Consider the following 15167-nt stretch of genomic DNA (forward strand, 5'->3'; position numbering starts at 1 on the left):
ACTGCCATCTGCAAGACTGAACACCACCTGGTGGCGTTGCGAGCTGTAAGGAAAATACAGACTGGCGGAAAATTGAAGCACCCAGAAGGCGAGGAGGAAACATATCGAAACGAAACTTCACGTACTAAAAGGGTGTGTGATGTTATTTGAATGATTACAAAATCCAGTGATATTCATAAACAACTTGGCAGTATGAGCCCACTGGTCATTATGACGTTTCATCCCCCCTCACCTGGTTGCATTACTGATTCGGTTGTGAATAATGGCACAAAGTCGTTGAATTCTCTCTTGAAGAAAGGTGGCCCACAACTGTTGTAAATGGCCCTTGATAGCGCTGATACTGGCACAGGGCGAGAAACGAAAGCCCAGCTAGTCTTACATACGTTCAATCAGGGATGGATATAGGACCTTGGTGGCCACGGCAGTATGTCAACATCGCGCCAGAGAGTTCATAGAGACACGTGCTATGTGTGAACGAGCATTTTCCTGTTGAAAAATGGCATAACAACAGTTTCACAAGAGTGGTAACAGACATGGCCGGAAGATGCTTGTAAGTTTCCTCAGTTGCTCCCAGTAGTGACCTGGAACTATACTTCACGGCTCCCCAAACCATGACGTCAACAGTAAGACTGTGTGCCTCTTCAAAGCATTGGAAGGACGGGACCTCTCTCCAAGTCGCAGCCATACTTGCCAACAATGGTTGTCCAGGCTAGTGCAGAACCGCGATTCATCGCTCAACACCACACGACCCCATACACTAGCAGTCCACAATTCCCAGTAATGGTACCACTCCATACGTGTATTGTTGTACTAACGGTCGACTACTCATGAGACGGTAATTCATTAATCTGGCTGCTGTTAGTCTCATGACCAATGTTGTGGGATAACAAAATTGTCGGAGAAATCCATTGCTTGTTCTCGGATGACCAGCGCGGATGTGAAGGTCCTACAGTGCGCCTAGTGCACATTAAAGCAGTCCTTCCTTATGGTGGTAAGACGTGGTCGACCGAAACTTTGCCGACGAATACACCTGCTATCACGATCCCATGCAGTCCAACGTCAGGTTACTTACATCAGAATGCTCTACAAATGTGGAAACTGCATAATTTGGCCAGCCAACCAAATACAGTAATACAATGACGCCCTTTCCTTACACAGGTATAGCGAGCGAGGTGGAGCACTGATTAGCACACTGGACTCGAATTCGGTAGGACGACGGTTGAAACCCACGTCCGGCCATCCTGATTTAGGTTTTCTGTGATTCACCTAAAATCGCCTCAGGCGAATGTCGGGATGGTTTCTATGAAAGGGCACCGCCGATATCCTTCCCTAACCCGATGGGGCCAATGACCCCGCTGTTTGGTTCACTCCAGCAAATCAACCAACATTACATACGTATGCGGCATTTCTGTGTCCTTGACAGTGATAACACAACGTCTGACACTGCTGACGCCCCCTGTATACCCTACCAGGCCTGCTAGCAACACTAAATACGAACAACACTAATGCATTCTGGTGGCCGTTCTACCAGTCACAGTGAATTGCAAGCCTCTATGATGTTACATTGACACCTGACTATCTCTTCCGGTTGCTTTACTTCTTTTGTCAGGTAGGCTATATAAGTGGAACATTGACGAACGGCGAATCATTTTAGTGACGATACGAACCGCAACCATGGGAATCCAGTGACGTACGCGACTTTGACAAAGGGCAGACTGGTATGACCGGGCGCCTGGAAACTAGCGTCTTGGAATCGGCGAAGCTGTTCGCGTGCTACTGTTGCAAGCATCTATGGGAAACGTTTGAATGGCAGTCTCATCACAGCACGTGGTGCTCGGGTTCTTGCTCACTCTATAATGCAGAATAGGGAGAGGTCTGTGGCAGATCTGACGACCGAGTACACGGCCAGTTGAGGTACAAGTACAGGGTTATTCAAAAAGAATACCACAACTTTAGGAATTTAAAACTCTGCAACGACAAAAGGCAGAGCTAAGCACTATCTGTCGGCGAATTAAGGGAGCTATAAAGTTTCATTTAGCTGTACATTTGTTCGCTTGAGGCGCTGCTGACTAGGCGTCAGCGTCAGTTGATGCTAAGATGGCGACCGCTCAACAGAAAGCTTTTTGTGTTATTGAGTACGGCAGAAGTGAATCGACGACAGTTGTTCAGCGTGCATTTCGAACGAAGTATGGTGTTAAACCTCCTGATAGATGGTGTATTAAACGTTAGTATAAACAGTTTACAGAGAATGGGTGTTTGTGCAAAGGGAAAAGTTCTGGACGGCCGAGAACGAGTGATGAAAATGTAGCACGCATCCAGCAAGCATTTGTTCGCAGCCCAGGAAAATCGACTCGCAGAGCTAGCAGAGAGCTGCAAATTCCACAATCAACTGTATGGAGAGTCCTACGAAAAAGGTTAGTTATGAAACCTGAACGTCAACTACCCGAGGCGATGGATCGGCCGCCAGGCAGCCCGTGACAGAGCACTTCATCACTGGCCTCCAAGAAGCCCTGATCTTACCCCCTGCGATTTTTTCTTATGGGGGTATGTTAAGGATATGGTGTTTCGGCCACCTCTCCCAGCCACCATTGATGATTTGAAACGAGAAATAACAGCAGCTATCCAAACTGTTACGCCTGATATGCTACAGAGAGTGTGGAACGAGTTGGAGTATCGGGTTGATATTGCTCGTGTGTCTGGAGGGGGGCATATTGAACATCTCTGAACTTGTTTTTGAGTGAAAAAAACCTTTTTAAATACTCTTTGTAATGATGTATAACAGAAGGTTATATTATGTTTCTTTCATTAAATACACATTTTTAAAGTTGTGGTATTCTTTTTGAATCACCCTGTATTTCGCAGCACACGGTTCAGCGCACGTTAATAAATATGGAGCACCACAGCAGACTAATCCTATGCATTCTCCTGGTGACTAAACGATATCATCAATTGCGTTTTATTGTAGAGGACACGGGATCATCGAGATTGGACCGAAAATCATTGAATGCTCGTCGCCTGTTCGGATGAATCACGATTCTTGTTACACCAGGTCGATGGTCGTGTCCGGATACGCCATCATCCAGGGACATGGATGAAGGCCCGGAGGGAGGGGGGGCAGTGTTGTGCTGTGGAGGACATTCACCTGGGTTTCCTTGGATCCTGTGGTGTTAATCGAACGCACCATTCCAGCTATGGACTACATGATCACTATTACAGATGAACTGCATCATTTTTTGGTTTACATTTCCCTTACAGCGATGGAATCTTCCGAAAGGATAACTGTCTGTGCCACAAGTTCAAAATGATTCTTCACTGGTTTGAGGAACACGACAGTCAACTCACTTTGATGACTTCGCCCGATCTGAAGGCCGTGTAACACGTCTGAGAAGCTGTCGGGCGCCAGCTCTGCGCCCACAAACTACTGGCCCGTAGTTCACGAGAATGAGCTGACCTTTGCGTAGACATATGGTGCCACATACCTCTGGTGGAATATCAACGACTTTTCGAAGTCATGTGTCGCAGAACTGCAGCTGTATGGCGTTTCAAAGGTGCATGATCACGCTATTAAGCAGGCGGTCATAACATTTTCGCTCATGAGTGTAGCTGTAGATTTATGACAAGGGTAGGTCTTTGCAGAAAGTAAGCGCCTATTATGCGCAGCAGTTCAGTCGGGAGCGTTATAGAAATAATCCGAGGCTTGCGCACAGGGGTGTCCCGTAAGTGTAATCAGGAGACCGCAGGACACGTTTCTATTCATTTAGATCTACTGTACAAGCAATGATCACACGCACGGCACAGCGGACACACCAGGAACCGCGGTGTTGGCCGTCGAATGGCGCTAGCTGCGCAGCATTTGTGCACCGCCGCCGTCAGTGTCAGCCAGTTTGCCGTGGCATACGGAGCTCCATCGCAGTCTTTAACACTGGTAGCATGCCGCGACAGCGTGGACGTGATCCGTATGTGCAGTTGACGGACTTTGAGCGAGGGCGTATAGTGGGCATGCGGGAGGCCGGGTGGACGTACCGCCGAATTGCTCAACACGTGGGGCGTGAGGTCTCCACAGTACATCGATGTTGTCGCCAGTGGTCGGCGGAAGGTGCACGTGCCCGTCGACCTGGGACCGGACCGCAGCGACGCACGGATGCACGCCAAGACCGTAGGATCCTACGCAGTGCCGTAGGGGACCGCACCGCCACTTCCCAGCAAATTAGGGACACTGTTGCTCCTGGGGTATCGGCGAGGACCATTCGCAACCGTCTCCATGAAGCTTGGCTACGGTCCCGCACACCGTTAGGCCGTCTTCCGCTCACGCCCCAACATCGTGCAGCCCGCCTCCAGTGGTGTCGCGACAGGCGTGAATGGAGGGACGAATGGAGACGTGTCGTCTTCAGCGATGAGAGTCGCTTCTGCCTTGGTGCCAATGATGGTCGTATGCGTGTTTGGCGCCGTGCAGGTGAACGCCACAATCAGGACTGCATACGACTGTGGCACACAGGGCCAACACCCGGCATCATGGTGTGGGGAGCGATCTCCTACACTGGCCGTACACCACTGGTGATCGTCGAGGGGACACTGAATAGTGCACGGTACATCCAAACCGTCATCGAACCCATCGTTCTACCATTCCTAGACCGGCAAGGGAACTTGCTGTTCCAACAGGACAATGCACGTCCGCATGTATCCCGTGCCACCCAACGTGCTCTAGAAGGTGTAAGTCAACTACCCTGGCCAGCAAGATCTCCGGATCTGTCCCCCATTGAGCATGTTTGGGACTGGGTGAAGCGTCGTCTCACGCGGTCTGCACGTCCAGCACGAACGCTGGTCCAACTGAGGCGCCAGGTGGAAATGGCATGGCAAGCCGTTCCACAGGACTACATCCAGCATCTCTACGATCGTCTCCATGGGAGAATAGCAGCTTGCATTGCTGCGAAAGGTGGATATACACTGTACTAGTGCCGACATTGTGCATGCTGTGTTGCCTGTGTCTATGTGCCTGTGGTTCTGTCAGTGTGATCATGTGATGTATCTGAGCCCAGGAATGTGTCAATAAAGTTTCCCCTTCCTGGGACAATGAATCCACGGTGTTCTTATTTCAATTTCCAGGAGTGTATGTCTGCATCCACGCTGCGAAGACTGTCGTGAAGTACATTGGCGAGGGTAGTTCCCATTGTACAATTTATGTGGACTAGTTCCCGTTCCATTGACGTATAGCGCGAGGGATCAATGATGAATTAGATGCTTCTTTACGCGCCGTAATTGGTTTACCTTGTTTTCAGAATCGCTTCGGGAAAAAGAGGTTGCAGTATATTCTAGATTTCTCACTTAAAGCTACTCCTAGAATCTTTGTAAGTAGGTTTTCACAGGACTGTTTGCTTCTACAAGCGTCTGCTAGTTTTTCAGCATCTCTGTGACAGTCTCCCATGGATCGAACAAACATACGAGCTTGTGGTCATTCGTGCTGCCCTTCTTCTTACTATGGTTGTGTGTCCATAGGACATCATCGCAGAGTACCTGAATATGTTATACAGGCACCATAATGCGTATTCGACAGGACTCAGCAAAATATTTGTATGTCACTTGCCATCGGAGGTTGCAATAAAACAGTGGCGCGTAAGAGATTGGAAGGGAGACTGTGACTCCAGCGTCACTGGTCGTATGCCCAGCATAGAAGCGCCATATAAGAACCTGCAGAGAGGTAGTTCATGTTATAGCTGTGAATTACTCTATCCATAAAGCCTACACACATTTCGGGAGCGTTATAATAACATGTAACTGTTGTGAACTATGCAGGCCGCGGTGGCCTAGCTAGTTCTAGGCGCTTCATCCGGAACAGCGCGACTGCTACGGTCGCAGGTTCGAAGCCTGCCTCGGGCATGGATGTGTGTGATGTCCGTAGGTTGGTTAGATTTAAGTAGTTCTAAGTTCTAGGGGACTGATCACCCCAGATGTTAAGTCCCATAGTGATCAGAGCCATTTTTGTTGTGAACTACAACGTCCAGAACATGGGATATTGCACTGCAAACCATAGATGGAACCTTCTAGAATGATGATCTTTCAGAACAAATAGAAGTGGTATGAAATTAATCCAGTAGAATATACTATACAAAAAAATATGCCACGACAGTCTATAAAAACTTAAATGGAGTATAGTTGTAATCCTATGTGTGTGAAATGGAGATGGTAAAGCGGAAACTAATCTGCAAAAATTATCCGCACTTACAATTTATTAGGAAAAATATGACAATACAAGCATCAGATCTAGTCAGGAAGAAATTCCAAAAATCAAAGAAACATGCAGACCTACGGGATTTAGCACCGCCCCCTCTCCATAAACATCATTTAACTTTAGCTGAGTACCCAGAGTTGCCTGGGTGTGTATGAATCTTTTAGAAGTCCATGTCCTTCCTCCTCTCTCCGTCTATCTCCTCCTTCACCCCCTCTCTACCTATCTCCTCCACCTCCTCCTCCCACTCTCCGTCCATCTCCTCCTGATCTTCTCTTTGTGCATTTCCTCCCCACCCCATCTCTCCTCTGTTCCATCCCCCTCTGTCCATCCTCTACTCCCCCTCTAATTCCATCTCCTCCTTGCCTTCTCTTTGACAGTCTCCTCCTAAACCTCTCTAACTATCTCCTGCTGACCCTCTCTCTGTCCATCTCCTCCTCCCTCTATCTCTGCTTATCTCCTCTACATCTACATACGTACTCCGAAACCTACTGCACGGTGCGTGATGGAGGGTACCCTGTAAAACTACCAATTATTTCCTTTCCTGTTGGCCGAGCGGTTCTAGGCGCTACAGTCCGGAGCCGCACGACCGCTACAGTCGCAGGTTCGAATCCTGCCTCGGGCATGGATGTGTGTGATGTCCTTAGGTTAGTTACGTTTAAGTAGTTCTAAGTTCCAGGGGGCTGATGACCTTAGAAGTTAAGTCCCATAGTGCTCAGAGCCATTTTCCTTTCCTGTTCCACTCACAGACAGAGTGAGGCAAAACGACTGTCTGTATGCCTCCATAAGCGCCCTAATTCCTCATATCTTATCTTTGTAGTGCTTATGCGAAACATCTCTTGGCGGCAGTAGAATCATTCTGCAGTCATCTTTAAAAGTCGGTTCTCTAAATTTTCTCATTAATGTTCCTCGAAAAGAACGTCACCTTACCTCCAGGGATTCCCACCTGTGTTCTCGAAGCATCTCTGTAATACTTGTGTGTTGTTCGAACCTAATGGTAATTATTCTCTTTCCCTTCTTTGTCCATCTCCTCCTCTCACATCTGTCTGTCCATATCTTTATCTTCTCTTTCTCTGTCCATTTCCTGCTCCCTTCTATCTGTCCATCTCTTTATCCTCCCCCCCTCAGCCTCTCTCTTCCTCCCCCTGTCTCTGTATGTCTCCTCCTCTCTCCTTTCTTTGTCCATCTCTTCCTCTCACCTCTTTCTCTGTCTACTTCGCCCTCCCCATCCCACTTTCCATCTCCATCTCCCCCATATCTGTGTCCACCTCCTCCTTCCCTCTTCTGTCTCCACAATATCACCTTCACCCCTAAACCAGGCTCATGGTTCATATTCCGACAGTATTTCTTTCCAGATTGTAACTAATATCTTTACCAACTTGGTTGAAGTCGTTCCAAGGGTTTATATATATTTAACGTATTTCACACCTATTTGTACACACGTTTCGTCATGCATGGTGGAACAGTTTTTCACGCACCTGTGTTTATGATGCCATATCTCCTGTACGATGAAATATTTTTATGGGTGCATTTAGTGACATATTTGGACACTGTCTGCGAAGTGTGTTGCGAATAGAGTTAACAGTAAAGAAGTAATAAAGTAAAACGTCATGCTTTATGTCGCAGTTTTACTTAATGTACAGCGAAAAAGTTCTAAGCGACAAACCTTTTTCCTTTTATCATTTTGTGGGCTTCGTCAGCGACAAAAACTTTGTTAAGGTTTGAAATTACGTGTCAAGTTTGTTGCAAGTCTCTAAGTGCTCTCATTCACAAATCCTATATGACTAAAATACGGGCATGTTCACGTCATGGACTATATTGCTTTTCCACCGACACCCCTTTGATACGTAGCGGGTTCTTAACCCCACAGCAATAATTTCGAGACAGTAAGTAATATGTTTATCACGTCTGGCTGAAATCTGTCTAGCACTTTAGGAAAGTATATATATATGAATTTAAACAAATTTCGATTTAAATCCACATTTCCCTGCCTCCACTTCTGTCATGATACTGCTCGATTCGTTAGAAAATGATGAGGCAACACAGGTGCTAAAATAAAAGCAAGAAATAATATAGTCAGGAATAAATAATGTAGTCCGATTCACCATATAACAAAGAAGTCATAAACGCTTCTGTTAATATGTTAAGCGTCTATTATTTTGTTCTCATATTTTCCTGTTGGCGAATATTCTGAGCCAGAATGGCTTAAAGACTACAGTATTGATACACTGATATTCAGAGGCTCATTGAACTATCTCTGTTCGTAACAGCGTCATTAACCACGTAGCGACAGATAAATGGCTTTCAGACGCCAATCTGGAGACAATTTCTTACGACATGGCTTGAAATGTAACTGGTAGGTCCTTGGATGCGTGGAACTATACTGTCTGTATGATTTATAAGATGACAATGCACTGCCTATTCCAGCAAAAGCATATAAACATTCATTATCAGTTATTTCGTTATTGAACAATTGCTGCCAGAAATTTTGTGTATGAGCCCATTAAATATTTGTGGATTATCTCCACGTTTTAATTTTTCTTTGAGGTATTAGCATAAAATAAAGAACTGTTGCGGATGGTAACAACCAAGTTCTTGCGAACGAGCTGGACTTTGGCTCTAGAGACTCATCTGCATCTACTCGTACATCTATACAGGGCAACTAACCCGGCCGTGTGTGGTAAAGGCTACTTCGGGTATCATTACCTTCTGGCCCTTCTCCAGTTCTAACTACCGTCAGTAAGACTCTTTATCAGCCCAAATATCTCTGGTTTAATCGTCATGGTCATTTCACGAAGGGTGAAAGATATGAAGCCATACAGGGTGGTTACAATTAAACTTTCGCTGTTTGAGGGTGTAATCATAAAAAACAAGTCATCGTAGGACAATTAAACTTCGTGGAAACATTTTTAATGACATGCGGTAGAGAAATGACAAATAAAACATTGAAATAAACACATTTTAATGTCCACGTGAAAGGGTATCATTTGTTAATTTCCCACCATTATTTACAAACGTTGCTCAGTGTGACGACCATATTCATCCACGACAGCCTGGAAACGCACTAGAGATACCATTTCACAACTGTTCGCAGTAATTTTCGAATGATGGACCATGGAATGTTTAGCTGTTGTGGCTCAGATCACTCACTACTTGAAGCTCGCACATTGCACTCAGCATTCTCACCTACAGCAACAATAACTTCTTCAACAGTTTGTGGCACAATTGTCTGTCGGCCTCTGCAAAAATGAAATGGCTCTAAGCACTATGGGACTTAACATATGAGGTCATCAGTCCCATAGTCCCCCTGCGGGTCCGGGGTTAAGAATAGGCCTGAGGTATTCCTGCCTGTCGTAAGAGGCGACTAAAAGGAGTTTCAACCGTTTCGGCCTTCCATGTGATGGTCCCCCTTGGGGTTTGACCTCCATTTTTCAAAATTCTACAGAAGTACGAGCCTTTTTGGGAAGGACGCCTTACGTGATGCATCACTGGTCCTCCGTGCACTAAGACCTTGGCACTCAGCATTGTAACGGCGTTGTAACCATACCCACTATTCTTCAAATTGGGCCTAAACGCCTGATGGGTTGTACAAGTTACGCCCATAGTGCGTCCCCATCTGCACCTACGATCATGATGGACTTTCCAGGGCACCCGAAATCCAGCACGGTAGCCAGCCCGTTGTGGTGGGGTCGTCATGTACCCTCTAGGTTGTAGCCCCCTGACAACACAGGGATCGTACTGCCGATACCTGAGCTGCACCCTCCCCACGTCGGCCAAGGAGTAGATGCCCGTCTCCTTGGGGCATCAGGACTCCCGGCAACGGTCATCCTGCCAGGTGGCCCTTGCTGAGGCTAGGTGGCGCCCGTGGGGAGAGCCCCTGGTCGGAGTGGGTGGTATCGGGGCGGACGTTTCGCAGATGAAACGTCAACATGTATCAGGTCGCTCTGCGACCGAGTCTTTTAAAAAGAAAGGTACTGCCTCTGGTTCTGGTTCTCCTGCCCTTTCCCCCTTGGCCACTCCCTGGGAGGAAGGACAGGCCCGCCGGCTTGGGGCGAAGTACTTCCCCCGCTATTTGGTCTGTTCTCGGACCGATGGGGGGACGTTCGCCACCTCCATGCCCATGATCTTTGTTCAGCACATCGAGGACATCTTCGGGGAAATCTAGGCTCTCAGTAAAATGCGTTCGGGGTCCGTTCTTATAAAGACCACCTCCGCCACACAGTCGGCGGCGCTCCAGGCGTGCGACCGACTAGGGGACATCCCAGTGTCCATTGTCCCGCATCTCGCACTGAATAGGACGCAGGGGGTTATTTTTCATCGGGACCTCCTGCTGCAATCTGATGAGGAGCTCAGGGCCAACCTGGAGCGCCGAGGCGTACATTTCGTCCGGCGAGTCCAGCGCGGCCCCAAAGACCGTCGCATCGACACCGGGGCCTTTATCCTCGCCTTTGAGGGGGACGTTCTCCCGGAGAAGGTAAAGGTGATGTGCTACCGGTGCGACGTGCGACCTTACGTCCCGCCTCCTATGCGCTGCTTTCGGTGTTTGCGCTTTGGGCACATGTCGTCACGGTGTGAGGCTGAGCCCCTTTGTGGCGATTGTGGACGTCCTCTTGGTGAGGAACATACATGCACCCCACCACCTCGGTGGGGTGCATGTATGAACTCAAAACTTTGGATCGTCTCTCTTATTCTGAGGCCTGGAAGAAGTATGACCACCTCCATCCCGTGACGTTGACAACTTCGTTTGCCTCAGTCGTGTCCACTCCTTCCACAGTATCCTCACCCCTATCCTGTCCCCCCTCCACCTCCTCCCCCCATCTGGGGTCTATGCCTCCAGTTCCCAAATCCCTCTCTTCCAAATCCTCCTCCCCCGCAGCCCCCGCCCCCTCTGCCCCAGGGGCCACCCTTCCTCCTTCTCCCCCCCCCCCCCACCGCCTGAGAAGCGATCCTATTCTCAGGCGTCCATCGGGGAAACGTTCCGGACCCCGGCTTCCGAGGTCCGGCGTTCCAAAACGGACCCCGCGCGTGAGGACCTTCTTCGGGTCCAGCCCACCATCCCTGTGCCTCCTCGGACTTCCAAGAAGGCCTCCAAGAAGAAGTCTCTATCCCCCTCTCCACCCCGGTGTGTTTCGTCTTACACTCCATCTGTGAGTCGCTGCTCCCGGCCGTCCTCAGTTTCGCCGGGACGCTCTGCTGCCAGGCGCTCAGCTGGTCTCTCGTCGGCAAATGATGCTGCCCCTTCTACGCAACCCGGGACAGCGGCCGCAGCTGGCGACGACTCGATGGAACAGGATACGCCTCCCGCCGGTTGTAGCGTTGTTCCCTCGAAACCTGGCCCTCCGCGGCCGTCGAGGTGACCAGCTCTTCCCCCGTCTCGTTCACCCCTTTTTTCTGACTAGCGATGGCCTTGTTACATAGGAACATAAGAGGTATCCGATCTAATCGGGAGGAATTACAACTGCTCCTCCGCCTGCACTGTCCGCTCGTCCTTGGTCTCCAGGAAATCAAGTTGCGCCCAACTGACCGTATTGCCTTTACCCACTATACCTCGGAGCGGTATGACCTCACCCCTGTGGACGGTATTCCAGCTCAGGGTGGGGTCATGTTGCTCGTTCGGGACGATGTCTATTACCATCCCATCCCATTGACCACCCCACTCCAAGCAATAGCTGTCCGTATTACTCTTTCTGCCTTTACTTTTTCAGTTTGTACCGTCTACACTCCATCGTCATCCGCAGTTAGTCGGGCTGACATGATGCACCTGATTGTTCAGCTTCCTCCGCCGTTTTTATTGTTTGGCGACTTCAATGCCCATCATCCCCTTTGGGGCTCTCCTGCATCCTGTCAAAGAGGCTCCCTCTTGGCAGATGTCTTCAACCATCTCAATCTTGTCTGCCTCAATACTGGCGCCCCAACTTTCCTCTCGGACTCTACTCATACCTACTCCCACTTGGACCTTTCGATCTGTTCTACCACTCTTGCACGTCGGTTCGAGTGGTATGTCCTTTCTGACACCTATTCGAGCAACCACTTCCCCTGTGTCGTTCATCTCCTGCACCACACCCCATCCCCACGTCCCTCGAGCTGGAACATACCGAAAGCTGACTGGGGACTTTACTCCTCCCTGGCGACCTTTCCAGACCACGATTTTCACAGTTGTGACAGTCAGGTCGAATACCTCACGGCTGTTATCATCAATGCTGCCGAACGTTCCATTCCTCATACTACCTCTTCTTCACGTCGCGTTTCAGTCCCCTGGTGGAATGAGGCTTGTAGAGACGCTATCCGTGCTCGACGACGTGCTTTACGCAGCTTTCGCCGCCATCCTACGTTGGCGAATTGTATTGGATACAAACGACTCCGAGCGCAATGCCGTAGAGTCATCAAAGACAGCAAAAAAGCTTGTTGGGCCTCTTTCACCAGCTCCTGTAACAGTTTTACTCCCTCTTCTGTCGTTTGGGGTGGCCTGCGCCGGCTGTTGGGAATTAAGGCCCACTCCTCGGTACCTGGCCTGACCTCAGGCAATGAGGTCCTTGTTGATCCTGTGGCTGTCTCCAACGCCTTCGGCCGCTTTTTCGCGGAGGTTTCAAGCTCCGCCCATTACCACCCTGCCCTCCTTCCCAGGAAAGAGGCAGAAGAGGCTCGGCGACCTTCCTTCCACTCGCTGAATCTGGAAACTTATAATTCCCCCTTTACTATGCGGAAACTCGAACGTGCGCTTGCACTGTCCCGGTCCTCTGCTCCGGGGCCAGATGCCATTCACGTTCAGATGCTGGCACACCTTTCTCCGGCGGGCAAAAGCTTCCTTCTTCGTACCTACAATCGCGTCTGGACCGAAGGTCAGGACCCCATGCGTTGGCCTGACGCCGTCGTTGTTCCTATACCCAAACCTGGGAAGGATAGACACCTTTCTTCTAGTTACCGCCCCATTTCTCTTACAAGCTGTGTCTGTAAGGTGATGGAGCGCATGGTTAACGCTCGGTTAGTCTGGATTCTTGAATCTCGACGGCTACTTACCAATGTTCAGTGCGGCTTTCGTCGCTGCCGCTCCGCTGTTGACCACCTTGTGACCTTGTCGACATTCATCATGAACAACTTTTTGCGAAAGCGCCAAACGGTAGCCGTGTTCTTCGATTTGGAGAAGGCTTATGATACCTGTTGGAGAGGAGGTATCCTCCGCACTATGCACAGGTGGGGTCTACGCGGTCGCCTGCCCCCTTTTATTGATTCCTTTTTAACAGACCGAAAGTTTAGGGTACGTGTGGGTTCCATATTGTCCGACGTCTTCCTCCAGGAGAACGGAGTGCCTCAGGGCTCCGTCTTGAGCGTAGCCCTTTTTGCCATCGCGATCAATCCAATTATGGATTGCATTCCACCTAATGTCTCAGGCTCTCTCTTTGTCGATGACTTCGCGATCTACTGCAGTGCCCAGAGAACATGCCTCCTGGAGCGCTGCCTTCAGCGTTGTCTAAACAGCCTATACTCATGGAGCATGGCAAATGGCTTCCGGTTCTCTGAAGAGAAGACGGTTTGTATCAACTTTTGGTGATATAAAGCGTTCCTTCCGCCATCCTTACATCTCGGTCCCGTTGTTCTCCCATTCGTGGAAACAACTAAGTTTCTAGGGCTCACATTGGACAGGAAACTTTGTTGGTCTCCGCACGTCTCTTATTTGGCGGCCCGTTGTACACGTTCCCTTAATTTCCTCAGAGTTCTTAGTGGTTCATCTTGGGGAGCGGATCGCACTGTCCTGCTTCGCTTGTATCGGTCCATAGTCCGATCGAAGCTGGATTATGGGAGCTTCGTCTACTCGTCTGCTCGGCCATCCCTCTTACGCCGTCTCAACTCCATCCACCATCGGGGGTTACGTCTTGCGACCGGAGTCTTCTACACTAGTCCCGTCGAGAGTCTTTATGCTGAAGCTGCCGAATTACTATTGACCTACCGGCGCGACGTACTGCTGTGTCGGTATGCCTGCCGGCTGTTGTCAATGCCCGGCCACCCCTCTTATCAGTCCTTCTTCGCCGATTCTCTCGACCGTCAGTACGGGTTGTATGTGTCTGCCCTGCTGCCCCCTGGAGTCCGCTTCCGTCGCCTGCTTCGACAATTGGATTTTGCCCTCCCTACCACCTTCAGAGAGGGTGAGAGCCCGACACCACCTTGGCTCCAGGCTCCGGTTCGTATTTATCTCGACCTCAGCTCACTCCCGAAGGAGGGTACTCCGGCTGCAGTGTATTGCTAACGGTTTGTCGAACTTGGTGCGCGACTTGCCAGTCACACCTTTATTTACACCGATGGCTCCAAAACTGACGATGGTGTCGGCTGTGCCTTTGTCGTCGGGGCCGTCACCTTTAAATACCGGCTCCTCGACCAATGTTCCAGCTTTACGGCCGAGCTTTTTGCTCTCCATCAGGCCGTTCAGTATGCCCGCCGCCACCGCCATTCATCGTATGTACTCTGCTCTGTTTCACTCAGTGCTCTTCAGAGCCTTGGAGCTCCCTATCCGGTCCATCCCTTGGTGCAACGGATCCAGCAGTCCCTCCATTCTTTCGCTGATGATGGCTCTCCTGTCAGCTTTCTGTGGGTTCCCGGACATGTAGGAGTGCCTGGGAAGGAGGCTGCTGATGCTGCAGCCAAGGCTGCAGTCCTGCCTCGGCCAGCCTCCCATTGTGTCCCGTCATCTGACGTTAGTGGGGTTGTTTGTATGAGGCTTGTGTCGTTGTGGTGGGATACTTGGTCATCCCTTCAAGGAAACAAGCTCCGGGCAGTAAAACCGTTCCCAACTGCTTGGACAACCTCCTCCCGACCATCTCGGCGAGAAGAGGTCCTTCTGACCAGGTTGCGGATTGGGCATTGCCGGTTTAGCCACCGCTACCTGCTCTCCGGTGACCCAGCCCCGCAGTGCCCTTGTAGTCAAGCATTAACATTGCGCCATGTTTTATTG

The sequence above is a fragment of the Schistocerca nitens genome, chromosome 3 (assembly GCF_023898315.1).
Source record: "Schistocerca nitens isolate TAMUIC-IGC-003100 chromosome 3, iqSchNite1.1, whole genome shotgun sequence".
In the NCBI taxonomy this organism is placed as follows: Eukaryota; Metazoa; Arthropoda; class Insecta; order Orthoptera; family Acrididae; genus Schistocerca; species Schistocerca nitens.